Below are 17,052 nucleotides of genomic sequence, written 5' to 3' on the forward strand. Positions count from 1 at the left end.
GTGTATGCGTGTGTGCTCAGTCATATCCAACTATTTGTGACCCCATGGACTGTAGCCACAAGCCTCCCCTGTCCATGGAATTTTCCAGGCAAGAATACTGGAGTGGGTTACCATTTCCTACTCCAGAGGATCTTCCCTATCCAGGGATTGAACCTGCTTCTCCTGTGTCTCCTGCATTGGCAGGCGGATGCTTTACCACTGAGCCACTTGGAAAGCCCTAAAAGAAACAGGTGAGATTAATTTTAATGTATTTTTAATAACATTAAAGTATATCTAGAATATTATCATTCTAACATGTAATCAATATAAAAATGATTTTATTCATATTATTCATAGGTCTTCAGTGTGTATTTTGTTTGTACAGAACTTAACTGAGCTCACTGGGCAGGATGTGGGTCTCATGACATCTGACCGGGGATTATACCCATGTCCCCTGCATTGCAAGGCAGACTCTTCACCACTGGACCACCAGAGAAGCCCTTAAACTATCTTCATTGAAAAACATTTGACATATAAATATTGTAGAGAAAACTGAGATTTAAGACCTTGCTTTTACTCAGATGCTAAGTTACAAAGCTCACATTTGAACCCAGGTCTGGGTCCAAAGCCTGTCCTTAAAATAGAATATTTAAGTTGGAAGGTTCATTAGAAAATTATCCAAACCGTTATCTCCGTGAATATCACTTGTGTTCTCAGCACCTAGCCCCAGTCTCTGGCTTGTTCTAGGAGCTCAATTATTTCAGTGAGCAAATCTGGTCTCACTTTATAGATGAGAAATTGAGAAATGAGAGGAGACTTGTCTGACTTGATGGAAAGAGGGATGCCAGGGGCTAGAACCCACATTGCTGATTATCGCTGCACTGCTCTTATTCCATGTCGTTCTGTCACACAGGTGATCAGCCCCCCGAACCATGGGAGTTTGACATCTGAAGTTCTCTTTGTATTTACAGGGACAGATTTTCAGCAGGCATTTTCTTCCCCATGTCCATAGCCTCAGAATTCACCAGAAATCTTCCTTGCAATTCCCATCTCCTCTTAATTCCACCCTCCAGCAGCTGAGCCTGCTCAGGGACCCGGACTCCAGGTCTCCATGTGAAGCCGCATACACCAGCAAAGCTCACTGCATGTGGGCACCACCCCCAGCTTTCATCTCGGGTCACACTCGTCGTGACAACTCGAGAGGTTTCCTTGGCTGGAGGGCAGCACGACTCTCCAAGAGGGTCACGCCAGCAGCTGCCTGCTGTGCCTGGATGCCTGCCGTGGAGCCTGATTGGGAAGGCGCCCTCGGGCTTACTGCAGGCCCAGCCAGTCAGCGTCTTCCCAGGGAACTCCTAGCAGCCTCCCTCCCGATCGGGTCATAGTAAAGGTCACAGATTGTATTAGAAGCTTAGAACTGAAAGGGAATTTACATATCATGCACCCTAGTGCTTTTCTAACTATAGTGTCCTACAAGTCTCCTGGGAATCTTGTTAAGATGCAGATTTCTGATTTCATCAATTGCAACAGATGTACCACTGAAAGCTACGCGGGGTGGGGGGGGAGGGGTGGTGGTCACATGGAAATGCTCTATACTTTAAATTTTTCTTTAAATTTTAAAACTGCTCTAAAAAAATAGTCTATTATTTTTTTTAACATCCTACTGAGTTCCAAGAGGAGATCATTTGCTGGGTAACTGCTCAGTCGTGTTTCTCCTTAGGCACAAAGATGACCTTGCACATTCACTGCTGATGGCCCCTCCAAGGCTGCCTCCAGCACTGACTTGCTGAAAACTGTCCTCAAGTTTGATGGGTTAACTGAAGAATACTTTTTGAATGCAGAAAGCGTACTCATGGGGCCATCTAAAGGCCCTGCCTCATTTTTCTGCCTTTAGAAAAGCTGCTGAACTAAATCTGGCATATAGAAATGTGCCCAAGAGATTTTTCTTTAATTTTTTTAAGGATTTAATATAATTTTTATCCCATATTGGGGTATAGGCTTACAACTGTTGTGTTAGTTTCAGGTATATAGCAGACTGGTTCAGTTCTACATATACTTTTATCTGTTCTTTTTCAGATTCTTTTTTTCCATATAGGTTATTACAGAATAATAACTCTAACCTATAGTAGAGTTCCCTGTGCTATCTAGTAGCTCCTTGTTGATTATTTTATATATAATATAATGTGATATTATTTTATATATAAAATAATGTGATGTATTATTCCCAACTTCTAATTTATCCTTCTTCCCCCACCTTTCCCCTTTAGTAAGTGTAATTTTGTTTTTGAAATCTGTGAGTCTGTTTCTGTTTTATGAATAAGTTCATCTGTATCATCTTTTTAGATTCCACATATAAGTGATACTGTGTGATACTTGTCTTTCTCTGACTTACTTCACTTAGTAGGATAATCTCTAGGTCCATCCATGGTACTATAGATGGCATTAGTTCATTCTTTTCTTGACTGAGTAATATTCCACTGTATACATGTACCACATTTTCTTTATCCATTCCTCTGTCAATGGACACTTAGGTTTTTCCATGTCTTGGCTATTGCAAATAGAGCTGCAGAGAACATTGGGATGCATATATCTTTTCAGATTATGGTTTCCTCCAGATACATGCCCAGGAGTGGGATTGCTGGATTATATGGTAGTTACATTGTTAGTTTTCTGAGGAACCTCCATACTATTCTCCATAGTGGCAGCACCAATTTACATTCCCAGGAACAGTGTAGGAGGGTTCCCTTTTCTCTACACCGCCCCCCATTTCAATGATGGCCATTCCGCCCGGTGTGAAGTAATGCCTCGTTGCGGTTTTGATTTGCATTTCTCTAATAATTAGCAACATGAAATATTTTTTCAAGTGCTTTGAGGTTTTTTCCTTTCAGTTTGCTAATATGAACCCTGGCCTTAAGGAGCTTATAGTCTATAATAGATGGTACAGGAGCCTAAACCTCTATAAGACAAAGTGCAAAAGTGGTACATGCCCTGAGTGATGTACAGTTAAAGTGTACAGAAGACAGAAAAGAGACGGCTCCCTGACACTGCGTTCAGGGGCAAGCAGTGACACTGGGTTATAGAAGGTTGGATGAGAGAGGGATTGTGGTTGGGACCTGTGGACCTGGGTGGTTGGGACTACAAGGAACTGTTTACTTTATATATTTCTATACTGTCTCATTTTCATTAATACTGAACTAAATACTGATCCCCCACAGACCTGTCCATGGTCCTGCCGGGAGAGTTCCATAAGCAGAGGCAGAGGGTGGATAATTGTGTGCCTGTGTCTGAGCACTGGGAACAGTGGTGTCTGGACAAGGTGGCTGGAACACAGCACAGAAAGAGGATGAGGAATGGCTTAAAACATTGAGGTCAGGTGGTGGAGGGTTCTGAATCACAGGCCAAGGAATTGAGACCATGTTCAGTAAGCAGTAAACCATGAAATTAAAATATGCCTGCTCCTTGGAAGAAAAGCTATGACAAACCTAGACAGCATATTAAAAAGCCAAGACATCACTTTGTCGACAAAGGTCTGTTTAGTCAAAGCCAGTCAAAGCTGTGGTTTTTCCAGTCGTCATATACGGATGTGAGAGGTGGACCATAAAGAAGGCTGAGCACCAAAGAATTGATCCTTTCAAATTTCACTGGAGAAGACTCTTGAGAGTCCCTTGGACTTCAAGGAGATCAAACCAGTCAATCCTAAAGGAAATAAACTCTGAATATTCACTGGAAGAACTGATGCTGAAGTTCCAATACTTTGGCCATCTGATGCGAAGAGCCAATTCATTGGGAAAGACCCTGATGCGGGGAAAGACTGAAGATTAAAGGAGAAAACAGTAGCAAAGAATGAGATGGTAACACCACCAACTCAATGGACATGAATTTGAGCAAACTTCGGTAAATAGTGAAGGAGAGGGAAGCCTGGCATGCTGCAGTCCATAGGGTCACAAGGTGTCGGACATGACTGAGCAACTGAAAAACACCACGTTGGTAAGTAGTGGTGACTGAGCAAACCCCAGCTTCAGCAGAAGAGTTATGTGGTGGCTGCATGTAAGATGTGTCAGAGAAGAGAAGCCTGGAGGTAAGGGTCCTTGTCAGGAGACTGCTCTGAGGAAGATTCGGGAACCCAGGCAGTTGAAAGCTGTCTAGTCTGCCTCGGGATTCCCACAGCCCTTTTCCTGTATCTCTCATGCATGCTTACCAATTTTTAACCTTAGGTACATTTTTTAGTGTAAAAGTAGATTTAGTTCATTATTAATGAAAATGAGACAGTATAGAAACATATAAAGTAAACAGTTCCTTGTAGTCCCACCACCCAGAGATAACTTCTTTTAACATTGTGGATCTGTCCTTTCAGATTGCTTTATACATACATCACACTATATGGGCTTTTTTTTTTTTTCTTCCATATATGAACATACTTTAAAGCCTACTTTTTCTAATTACCTTGTAATGAACATCTTTTCTTGTCAAGCAATATTTCTAGATTTTTGTTGTTGTTTTGGTTGACTTTTGGTTTTGCTTTCCTAGTTTTTAAAATTGTGGTTAACATACACATAACATGAAATGTACCGTCCCTGACAGTATATTTGTATCATTGTGCAACGATTAATATTATTTAGTTGCAGAACATTTCATAATCCCAAAAGGAAACCCTGCAACCACTAAGCAGTCATTCCCCACTCCTGTCTCTCCCCAGCCCTCAGGAACCATTGGTTTGCTTCCTATCTCTAGAGATTTATCTATTTGAGAAATTTCATGTAAATGGAATCATACAGTATGTGGCCTTTTGTGTCTGGCTTCTTTTATCCAACATAGTGTTTTCAAAGTTCATCATATCTGGATTATCCTTGTCTTTTTTTTTTTTTTTTAAACAAATGATGCTCAGGAACAAAAAGCAGTGAAATGAAACCTCTCCTCGAGAATACCACTTCTTCCCCCACCTCCCTACCTGTTAATAACTTTGGATGCAGCCATCGGACCTTTTAGATGAATGGAGGTTGATAGGAACCATCAAGCGATGACTTTTTTCAACAACATATTCTGCTGTTTCTCTCTCCTCCCATCACCTGACATGAATGTGGCAAGATGCCTTAGCTTTTCTAGTCACTTTCAGGATTTAAAACAGTGTTAGTTACGTCCGACTCTTTGCGGCCCCATAGACTGTAACCCACCAGGCTCCTCTGTCCATGGAATTCTCCAGGCAAGAATGCTGGAGGGGGAAGCCGTTCCCTTCTCCAGGGGATCTTCCCAACCCAAGGATCAAACCCGGGTCTTCTGCACTGCAGCGGATTCTTTACTGTCTAAGCCACCAGGGAAGCCCTTCAGGATTTAGGACAGGCTCATTTTCAGGTGTTAAAATCTTCCATGTAAATGAAAACTTCTGTCCAGGCTACACAACCTGACCTATAGGCCAGCCTTTCTGCTCCTTCCCACCCCAGTTCTCTGTACTCACCCAGCCTGACCCAAGGATGCTTTTGCAAGTTCCTTAGAAATCCACCTTCTGTGTTCTGCCACTCCAGCCCATCTGGATGCAGTAGGGGAGCTGCACGCACCATTCCACTGGATTCTTGCCTTACTTCAGAGGGCTACCTTCAGTTCCCGCTTTGGACGTGTGTCCCTGGCACCCCTCTGGTCCTCTTGAGTAGAGTCCTAGCAAGGTGTCCACTGGAGTCCATAAACTAGACTGTAGTCCCTAACTATTGCCATATTTGTGATCATCTCACATCCCTCCAGAGGCCTTTCTAGAGTTGGGGAAATTCCTATATTGAGTCCACCCCCATGCAAGGTGGCAGCCTTCCTTGCAGCCAGGATACAGCTGTGTGATGTGTCTCTGCCGATTTTTAATCAGGGGGAGCTGGGACCTTGGAAGCTGGGGAGGAGAGGATGTCGGTGTGGTGTGGTGGCATCAGCAATGCTTGTACTGGAGCGGCACCAGGGTCCAGTCCGTGTTCCTGACCATAAATGTTTGATACCTGGCGCTCTAACCCACCTGGAATTCAGCATCCTTTAAAAATGTATACTCTCTTAAACTATTGAGTTTAATTTTCACTAATATCCTTGACTGATGCCATACCCCTGCTTAGCTTGGTGGTTAAGGGCAGGTTGTTCCCACCAATGTTCTCTGTCCTCTCCTGGCCATCTTCCATGTCCCAGTCAGCCTAGGCATCTGGCATGGGTTTCTCTAGCCTTCTCTCTCACAGGCCATCAGGAGTAGTAGCTACTAGACCAGCTTGACCATTTATTGCTGCTGCTGCTGCTGCTGCTAAGTCGCTTCAGTCGTGTCCGACTCTGTGCGACCCCATAGATGGCAGCCCACCAAGGCTCCCCATCCCTGGGATTCTCCAGGCAAGAACACTGGAGTGGGTTGCCATTTCCTTCTCCAATGCATGAAAGTGAAAAGTGAAAGTGAAGTCGCTCAGTCATGTCCAACTCTTGGCGACCCCATGGACTGCAGCCCACCAGGGTCCTCCATCCATGGGATTTTCTAGGCAAGAGTACTGGAGTGGGGTGCCATTGCCTTCTGTTAGTATATTCCAAATAGATAGTCTGACATCTCTCTTTAGAAAATGTGTGAGCATTTACTATCTTTATCTTTGACTTTAGGGCAGCTGCCAAATTCTGGGACCACAGGAAAAGTCCCATTCCACACCTTGTCATATACGTATTTTCTCTATATATTATGTAATTGGGATCATCATCTATTTATCATTTGGTAACCTTTTTTATTGTTACATTGTAGGCAACTTTCCATGTTATTGAAAATAGTATACCTTCATCCATTAAAAAAAAAAAATCAGCCATATTGTTGAAAGAACTGTTTACAAACAATAAAAAGCACCCATTTTAAAAGCACACTTGGAACCATCACCACAATAAAGATTTAGAGTATTGCCAGAAGTTCCCTCATATTCCTTTGCAGTAAGTCCTTCCCAGTTTCCATTTAACTTCATCCTTTTCAATAGCTGTAGGACAATCCCATAATACAGAAGTTCCTTAATTTATTTACCTAGTCTCCTATTGATAGACATTTGCATTGCTTTCAATTTATTATTTTATTGATTTCTTATCAACACATATTTGTGGAGCACTTACTATGTGCGAGGTGTGGTGATATTATATAAATTCAAGAAACTTCTATATGTGTCTATGCATCTGTTATTCCCCTAAAACATATCTTCTAGCAGTTGAATTGCGGGGTCAAAGAGTGCACATTAAAATAATTTTGATAAATATATTGTCAAATCACCCTTCAGCAAATTTCCAACAATTTTCACCTCTATCAACAATGGCTCAGACCGTAAAGAATCTGCCTGTAATGTGGGAGACCTACGTTCAATCTCAGGGTTGGGAAGATGCCCTGGAGAAGGAAATGGCAACCCACTCCAGTCTTCTTGCCTGGAGAATTCCAGGGACAGAGGGGACAGAGGAGCCTGGTGGGCTACAGTCTGTGGGGTCACAAAGAGTTAGACACAACTGAGCAACTACACACACATATATATCTCAGTGATGTGCATGAATGGCCGTTTTCTCATACACTCATCAGTACTAAGTATTATAAATCATTCCTAGTCCATTAGGAGAAAAAATGGTTTGAATTTACATGTCTTTGCTTACTGATAATGTGGATCCACTTTGCATCTGTGACTTTTATTTGGTTTCTGGAAATCACTGCCCCAGGAGCCAAACTCCCTTGACTTCACTCAGAGTGAGGTCATGACCGGATTCTCTCCACTGAACTGGAAGGACATCCTGTCCTATTAGAAGTGGGACAAAGGTCACCCTTCAATTCCTGATGGCTCCCTGCGTCCCCTTGAACAGCCAGTTCGGATAAAGCCCCTCCAGGTTGGGGTTGGTCCTAGTCTCTTCCGTGTTTGGACCTGCCCCTGCAGGTACCCCTGAGTAGGTCCATGTCATTTACACTTCTAAGCTGGCAGAGAGTGTGGGTGGAAACATAGCAGGCTTAACTTAGATATAGTTCCTGGTCAACCAGATAAAAATCATTAGCAAAGTCGCTCTCTTTTTAACAAGTAAGTATATACAAAGAACTGACTCATTAGAAAAGAACCTGATGCTGGGAAAGATTGAAGGCAGGAGGAGAAGGGGATGACAGAGGATGAGATGGTTGAATAGCATCGCCGACTCGATGGCCATGAGTTTGAGCAAGCTCCGGAGTTGGTGATGGACAAGGACACCTGGCATGCTGCAGTCCTTGGGGTCACAAAGAGTCGGACATAACTGAGCACCTCAACAGACAAAAATACCAATGTGTGAGGCTTCCCTGGTGGCTCAGATGGTAAGGAATCTGCCGGCAGTGCAGAAGACCCAGGTTTAAACCCTGGGTCAGGAAGATTCCCTGGAGAGGGGAATGGCAACCCACTCCAGTATATCAATATATAAGTTAGTGCCTAAAATATGACTGGAAACTATTAGAAGGTGACGCCAGAATTTCCTGCAATCCCCCCTCCACTGTGGTGCTCTCCCATCCTCATTCCCAGGGAATTCAGATCTCCTTGGATAGATCACAACTCATAACTCCTGGGATTGGGCAGGAACCCAGGAACTGGTTATGTGGCTGGTTTAGTTTGGAGGGTTAGGGTTTATGGCACAAGGAGGAAAACAGAATCCTCAGGGCATTAACTGTTCTGAAACAACTCATAGAAATACTGTCACAGGGTAGTTCCTAAGTCAACTAAGTCTTTCCTTGTGGTGCAAGCATATTTATTGCTATTTTTGGTTTCGCCCTTGTCCTCTATTTTCACTCCAGTGCTCCATGGGGGCAAGGGTATAATTAAGCAAGTATTTGGACTTATCTGGTCCACAGACACCTTCAACGGCTTGCAAATAATTTAAGATGTTCCCTTAAAAGGGAACTTTCAAAGCAATCTTGTTTTAACTATTAAAATATAAGATATATAGTCTTTAGCCCAGTCATCTCACTTCTGGGAATCTATCCCATACAAATAAAAATACCATAATGAAATGTATGCAAGATCCTTATTGTAGTATTTTTCACAGGGCCCAAAAACTCTGAAACTGCCTGTCAGTAGGGATGTGTGTGTGTGCGAAGTCGCTTCAGTCGTGTCCAGCACTTTGTCACCCTATGGACTATATAGGCTGCCAGGCTCCTCTGTCCATGAGATTCTCTAGCCAAGAATAGTGGAGTGGGTTGTTATGCTCTCCTCCTGGGGGTCTTCCCGACCCAGGGATCGAATACATACATCTCCTGTATGTATATTAAGGGAGAGCAACAGCGAGGCAGGTGAAGTGCGCAAATGAGGGGGAAGTGGGCAAAAAAGAATACACATGCCACTAAAGACATGAATTTTATGATAAGCAATTTATATAGTTATGTATTATACATGTGTATGTGTGTGTATACATATGTATATGAATTAAGAAATTAGAAAAATATAGATCTTTATTGACAAGAAAGGATTTCCATTCTATATTGCTAAGTGATAAAAGTAAATTACAGAGTTGGTTTTATTTTGTTAAACACAACCCCCCCCAAATTAGCTTATATCTGTGAGTACATGCTTACATAATTCTGGGCCAGGATTTCTACACCTGAGTGTTAACATAGGACCTCAGGGGAGACATGGAGGGTTACAATGGAGGCTGGAGAGAGGTTATCTTTAATATATATATATACAAAGATGTATATGAAAATATACGTCTTTGCTACATCTGGCCAGTCCCTTAAGGTGGATTGTAAATTTGATTAGAAACACAAGACTAGATGCCAAGATTGATTCTAAATTAGGTCATGTGGTTACATGTGACGTGCAGGCTCACCTTATCAGCAAGTGATTAAAAGACCAAAAGCTGTTCATTTAGAAGCCAGATATTGGCCATGAATAGTGAGAAGAAAATCAGAATAGCAGGTCAGAGGCTCCTAACTGGGCAACTCAGGACTCGGGCTTCTATTGAAGAACTGTACACAAAAAGAAACACCTATAAAAGAAAGGTGAAATAATAAAACCTTTGTATCATGGTGAAGCATTTTTGAAACAACATGTTTAGTATAAATTTCAGAAAATTTAAATAAAATTGTGCTTCATTTTAAAATATATACATATGTGTCTTTGTATTATTTTATGTGTTACAGTGGACATTTATCTATAATGTATCAGTGATCTGTTACCATAGTAATACCACATAACAACCATTCCCAAAACTTGGTGGGCTTAGAGAAACAAACCTTTCCTAACAGATGGCTGAAGGAAGAAGACTGTACCTGCCATGTGAGTGATATTTATAAGGAAGTTTACAGCTTTCAAAACACTCCTTTGTAATGTTTTGTTCTTCTCACCTCTCTGAATTTTAATTTCTATCTGCGCATCTGTCTTATCAGTAGCCCACGAGTTTTCTGAGTGTCTCTTTTATCGTGATAACCCCAGTCTTTGGTATACTTCTAGAGGACACCAGGTACTAATAAATGGCTAAAGAATGATTTTGAAAAAACAAAGTTTTTATGTAGGTCATGGGTCTGTGGCTCTGCAGTTTAGGCTGGGCACAGCTGTGTGACTCTTCTAGACTTGACTGAACTCATGTGTCTGGGGTGGGCAGGTGCAGGCGGCTATTGGCCGTCCTTGGCCGGGGTGATGGGCGCGCTGGCTGTCATGGAAACATGTGAGCGAGAAGGCAAGCCCAGTCACAGGAGTGCTTTCTTGTTTGCTGATGCGGTCATCAGGGTTCTACAGAGAAGCAGGAGCAACAGGATATATATGTGTGCATGAGTGTGTTTCTGTGTGTGTGTGTGTGAATGTGAATAAAGAGATTTATTATAAGGAACTGGCTCACGGGATTACGGAAGCTGAGAAGTCCAGACCCAGTAAAGCCAATAGGATAATTTTGAGCCTGAGTCTGAAAACAGAAGACTGATGCCCCAACTCACAGTCAGCAAGGCAGAGAGAGAGAATTCTTTCTTACTAGCTTTTTATTCTCTTCAGGCCATCTACAAATTGAATGAAGCCCACCCACACTGGCGAGGGCAGCCTCCTTTACTCAGTCTACCAATTCAGATTTTAATCTCATCCAAAAATATCCTTTTAGACACACCGAGACACACTGTTTAACCAGATAGCCCCGTGTGTGTCCAGTTGACATATAAAACTAATCATCACAGTTTCCAATCTATGTTGACAAAGCAGGTCACGTGGCCAGCCCCAGCGACAGGTGAGGGGGTAATAAGCTATGTGACTGTCCTTGTCCATCTGGGCTGCTGTTGCAGAATGCCATAGGCTGGGGGCCTTCTTAACAGTTCTGGAACCTGGCAAGTCCAGGGTCAAGGCGCTGGCAGACCTGGTGTCTGGTGAAGACTCCCCTCCTGGTTTGCAGTGGGCGGTGTTCGGGTTGTATTCTCACATGGCTAAGAAGTCATCATTCTTGTGTTTCTTCTTATTAGGGTGCTAATCCCGTTTGTGAGGATTCCTTCCCCGTGACTTAATTACTTTCCAAAGGCATTACCTCCCAATACCACCAACATATGAGTTTTGAGGGACACATTCTGTCTGTAAGAACAACAAAAGGGGCATTAATATAGGGAGAGTGAGAATGGGGTCATTTTTGCATCCTACCACAGATATACAAAAAAGTACTACAAAAGTATTGAAGAAAGAGGATTTCCGCCCCCATTTATCAAAGAATAGTCATTTGTCTGGTGCCATGTAGAATTCAATAGCAAAGTTAATCATAATTAACTTTCTTAATCTTAAGTTCTTAAATCTTTTAGTTAACACAATGTACAGCGAAAGATTTCTTCAGAGACTTGCAGAGTCTTACTCTTAAGATTTGCTTGACTGGAACGGGGAGGGGGGATGATAGGGGTCAGCCACTGCAGCCCTCGCTCATTGTTGTCACTTCTCTAAATCACAGATACTTGAGTTCCCCAGGAGCTCCACAGAATTCTGGAGGGAAAATGATCTCAGGCAGCGGGTGAGGAATCCCTGCTATAGGACGTCTTTTTCTGCCCAGACTAGCCAGGGGCAAGGAACCACTGGATCCTTTGTTCCATTAGGGACAACTTAGGGAAGTGCTCATTAGAAAAAAGAAATTTGGGGGGGGGGGAGCAAGGGAAGGATTAGAGTGATGGTCCTCTTGATTTTCTTCTCGGAACATGAGAGTAATTTCAGATCTAGTTTAGTGTGATCTTGTTTTGTGTGTCCCCTGCTTCATGATACTGGTAGTAGTTGAGTGGGTGCATTATTTGGTAAGTGGAGAAGAGCAAAAGGTAGAAAGTAAGAGGGGTCCACAGAAGACTGGGCCACATCTAGAAAAGAGAGCCACTGTGGGCTCCCTGCCCGCTTGTTTAACTGCTAAGGACTGCGCGGTGGAGTGGAGATCAGAGTGAGAGAATGCTCGCAGACATGATTGATTGATTTCATTTTCACTCCTTGTTAACAGAGCAAGGTACAAATGGGTCAAGGTAACAACAAGGTTGACCTTGTGTTGCTGTACACAAACCTTTGTCTTTTAGAACAAGAAACAGCCTCCTTCTGGGGGTGTGGAACATCATATCTGTGAAAGGTGCCTGTGCTCAGCGGCTTCTCCCTAGGAGTAGATTCTGTAGCATGCTTGAGGATGTCAAAACTGAACCCCACACATATGCTTTCTAAATAAAAGAGCCCCGAGGTTTGGTAAGAGCACATCTTTTATCTCTCCTGCCAACATGTTACCAACACTTTGGAGACCCAGGAAACTTCCTTCAGCAGAGCCTCAGAACCATCTCAGAAGTGTCCAGACCTGGTCTGGCAGACAAGTGGTTATACACCAGACAGCTCTTTCGTGCTTCTTGCTTGCTAAGAGAACTGAGGTTTGTTTATGGTAACAATATGCCCAGCTCCTAAAGGATGAATCACGACTGGTCCAGGATCTCATATCACCCCTTACTCCCTTGGCCAGCTGTGTATTGTCCTTGGTTCTTTTGCAGCCATATGACCTAGCTATGCCCAAGAGACATTAGATGTTGACTAGAGGCCTTGGAAAGATAATACCAGCTAAATAAAAGACCAAACTTCATGAGGAGAAAGCCTTTGATTGTTTCTTTTTGGTAGGAGCTAGTGTGAGGATGTGCAAGCTGGAGCTGCAGCAGCCATTCTGCTACCACAAGGCAACAAATATGAATAATGCATCACAAGAGGAATGAGGGAATGCCAAGATACAAAGGGCTTGAGTCCTTGGTGATATCTTTGAGCCTCTGCCTCCAGGCCTCTTGCTATGTAAGGTAATTAAAAGTCTTTACTGCCTAAGTCACTGTTAGTCAGATATTTTGTTACTTGCAAATAAAATTATTCCTAACTAATATAGCGTGTCATCTTCAGCCTGGCCAGGATAGGTTTTGCTGACTATTTCACCATACTAGCTTTGTGTGCAAAATACACAGGGATAAAAATCCCTTCTATAAATTACCTCAAGCAGTCTTTCTGGTACAGAAGATCAGAGTGTGATCTGTGGATCAGCAAATCATTATTCTCTGGAGTTTTTTCAAAATATAAATTCTCAAGTTCCCACCCCAGACATACTAAATTAGAAACTTTGTGGGTAGGGCTATCAATTTGTATTTACATAAACCTTCATGGTAATTCTGGTGCAATGGAAAGTTTAAGAAGCACTGATACTGAGGGTCAAGTGGAGTGGCCTCATGTCAGAAACAGCTGGGGAACTTGAAGAAGATTCTCAAACTCCACCTGCACAGTTCTGATTCAGCATTTCTGCAGTGTAGCCTGTGAATTTATATGTCCCAAAAGGCCCCCAGGTGATTTGCAGTAAAAGCAGCTTTGGCAACCAATGGAACGCAGATGAAAGCAGATCATGTATGCCACGGGGCTGTCACTAGAGTAAGAGATGAGGAGTAGACTTAGTCGCCCCTGGGGACAGGTGAGCCAAATTACGGATTTTCTCACCTGCTAGGTAAGGGAACTGATTACTTGTTTTTAGAAGCCTTTTTCAGCTCTAAGATTCCTGGGATGCCAACTTGAACTTGGCAGGTTTGTCTGGAACAAGCCAATATGGTTTTGGTAAATTACATATAGACAGACTCATGAGCAACAAGTGGAATGGACTGGAATTTCCTAAAGTTTAAAAAACAGCCTTCCTCCCCACTGCTGCCAGACCAAAGAAATCCAAAACAGGTTTCCTCTTCTGCTTTCCCAGGTTATGAGACAGCAGGTTTGCACTGCAGATGTTCATTTATAGAGTGCTAGACTACACCTGCTTCGTGCTAGGCTTGTGCTTTGGGTGTTATTTCATTTGGAAAATATTATTTTTAAAAAGCATCATCTTAAGGGATCTTGAACTGTGTTACTTGTTAAGGTTCTAAATCGCTGAAGCAGCCTACTCACTGTCCATCCAAATAGGATTTTAACCCTCTATCCTGCCTCATCTTTGCCTGTCCTGGAGATGCCAATCATTTCTTCCCATCCCCACATCTCCTTCCAGGAACCTGCAGTCCCCGTTTCCAAGGAGCTTGCTCCCCTCTCAACCCCTCTTGAGTGAATGTTTAAATCCGTAACACTGTGAAAAATAACCAACCACCACAAAACACCTCACTGATCGACTTTGGAAGATTATTTTGAAAACTAATAAATAAAGGAGGGAAAGTTAAGCATGTATCCTTCCTTTTCTATGTGAACTGTACCTTAAGCTAATCTAATAGTTGATGAGGGGGAGTGTGTCTTCATAGTAGCTGAGAAATGAAGACAGAAAGATGAAATCATATGATCTTTTTGCAAGCCCTAATGAATTAATGGGATCTAGGAACCCATCAATGGCTGTTATGTCACAAAAGAAAAAAAAAAGACATTCTGTGTCTCTGAATGGAAGTCATGATACTGCTTATGAAAGTGAAAAAGAAAAAAAACTGAAGGTGGATCTTATTAAAGCTTATAGACTAATATTTATAGGAAATACAACTGTACTGGAAGGTCCATGGAAGCAAAGATCTTCCTAGTATATTCTCCAGAGAGTTAATATCTTGAATAGCATGTAAAGGGCTCATCTGCAAATACAGCTTGTTAAAACACCATTCCAGAAGGTAGGGTTGCTCACCTGGACTCCTGTTTGTGGACACCTGTCCTGACTTCATTGTCAGTGGAGGATGGACAGTCCACATAACCAGTTCTACCACTGGGAGGAGTTGGTTTGCTGGAGGCTTTGTAGAAAGAACTGAAAAGATTGAGACTGACTGAATCTGTGCTATGGGATGGAGAACTTGATATATTTACTGTGCAATTAATACTACAGATGCTACAGGAGAGTTCTCATTTTTAAGTTCAGGCCCTCCTTATGAAGGTATAAAGTAAGGTGAAACCCCCAGGAAGGGGTGGCTGCAAAACATCTGTCCAGATTCTCCTTGCTGTTGTCTCTGACTCTTGCTCCCATGCTTTGTTTTGCCCCCAAAAACACCTGGTGTGAAAACAGTGGTCGCTGTATTAAAGCTCTAATGGCTTTACTTATTTATCCTTTTCTTTGGCTGTAGTGGGTCTTTGTCTCGGCATATGAACTTTCGTTGTGGCACACAGGATCTAGTTCTCTGGCCAGAGATTGAACCTGGGGCCCCTGCATTGAGACTGCAGAGTCTTAACTACCAGACCACCAGGGAAATCCCAAAGCTCTTCTGATTTTATGAAGCTCTCTGTCTCTCTTATTTCCAGTTGCTCAAAGTTCAGATTTCCCAAGATTTCCTCAGTTTCCTTTACCTTGAGCTCTGACTTTTCCTAGTTACACAGAACGTGAAAGCACTTCCCCGCTTTGCAAATTTACCATCAATCCTCATATTTTTCACTCCAGGAGCACCTTTTCCTGTGGCACCATGTGACAATTCTGTCCCTTTGTTCCTTGAGAGCTGAGTTTCAGGATTGCATGGCTAAGTCATTCAGTCAGGTCCGACTCTTTGCGACCCCATGGAGTGTAGCCTGCCAGGCCCCTCTGTCTGTGGCATTCTCCAGGCAAGAATTCTGGAGTGGGTTGCCGTGCCCTCCTCCAGGGGATAGTCCTGAACCAGGGATCGAACCGCATCTCTCTCTCACATCTCCTGCATTGGCAAGTGCGTTCTTTATCACTTGCGCCACCTGGGAAGAGCTTCAGGATTGGGAAAGGATATTCATCCTGGATTGATGTCTTGTAGGAAAACCAGTTTGCAATTGGAATGTAACTTATGAAAGGATCAGCCCTTTGAGTAACTTCCAAGTAGTGCAAAACTGCCCCAAACCTGGGTCTATCTCCTTGTCTGTGTACATTCTGTTACTCTTTCCCAGAAGACTTCAAGGTGGTACTACACTACCTGTTGGTAGAAAAGTATATTCTATTTACCTAATCCAGATTTTAAGAGGCAATCTTACACTCAGACGTCCAAATGCTTTGGAATGTGCTCAGATTCAACAGACTGTGCAGTTTAAATTTATAAAACAATAGCTCTGTTGATAAAAGCCAACAGTAGATGCCAGGCACTATTCCAAGGGTTTTACATGCATTAACTCAGTTAGTTCTATTATTATTCCCATATTTTATGGGTGGAGAAAATGAGCACAAAGTTTATTATTAGAGACATAGCACAACACATGGGAGAACACACAGATAAAGTTTATTTATTTGAGGCAGAAATATACATCAGGAGAGGAGTATGGGTATCTTGAACGAGGGCTGCAGTAAGAGGTGGTTTAAGTCCCATAGCAAGCAGGGGTCCCCAACTGATAGAAATGGGGCTGCGTGGCAGGAGGTGAGTGGCAGGTGAGCAAATGGGGAGCTTCTTCTGTGTTGACAGTCACTCCCCATTGCTCACATTACCACCTGAGCTCCGCGTGTCAGGTCAGCTGTAGCGTTAGATTCTCACAGGAGCACAAACCCTAGTGTGAACTGTGCACGCGAGGGATCTAGGTCATGTGCTCCTTAGGAGAATCATCCCCAAACCATGTCCCTCACCACCCCGTGGAAAAACCATCCTCCATGAAACCGGTCCCTGGCGCCAGAAAGGTTGGGGACCGCTGTTACAAAGGACCGTCCTTCGGGTCTTTGTTTATATTTGGCCACTTATCTTCTCTTTTCACACCTGACTGGTCCTAGGACCCTCTCCAACAT

The 17,052-nt window shown here is 43.0% G+C and overlaps 1 protein-coding gene across 2 annotated transcripts in view; it reads left to right on the forward strand.

Moving 5' to 3' along the window:
- Positions 1 to 17,052, forward strand: part of TMEM266 (transmembrane protein 266) — a 124,770-nt gene that overhangs the window by 38,633 nt on the left and 69,085 nt on the right. The window contains exon 2 of one of the 2 annotated variants that reach the window (XM_027521503.1): positions 13,032 to 13,201. The exons of the other annotated variant lie outside the window; for it this stretch is intronic. The gene's annotated coding sequence lies outside the window, so the exon portion shown is untranslated. The remainder of the gene's footprint in view (positions 1 to 13,031; positions 13,202 to 17,052) is intronic. 2 annotated transcript variants of the gene reach the window in all.

Source organism: Bos indicus x Bos taurus, chromosome 21 (assembly GCF_003369695.1).
Source record: "Bos indicus x Bos taurus breed Angus x Brahman F1 hybrid chromosome 21, Bos_hybrid_MaternalHap_v2.0, whole genome shotgun sequence".
In the NCBI taxonomy this organism is placed as follows: domain Eukaryota; kingdom Metazoa; phylum Chordata; class Mammalia; order Artiodactyla; family Bovidae; genus Bos; species Bos indicus x Bos taurus.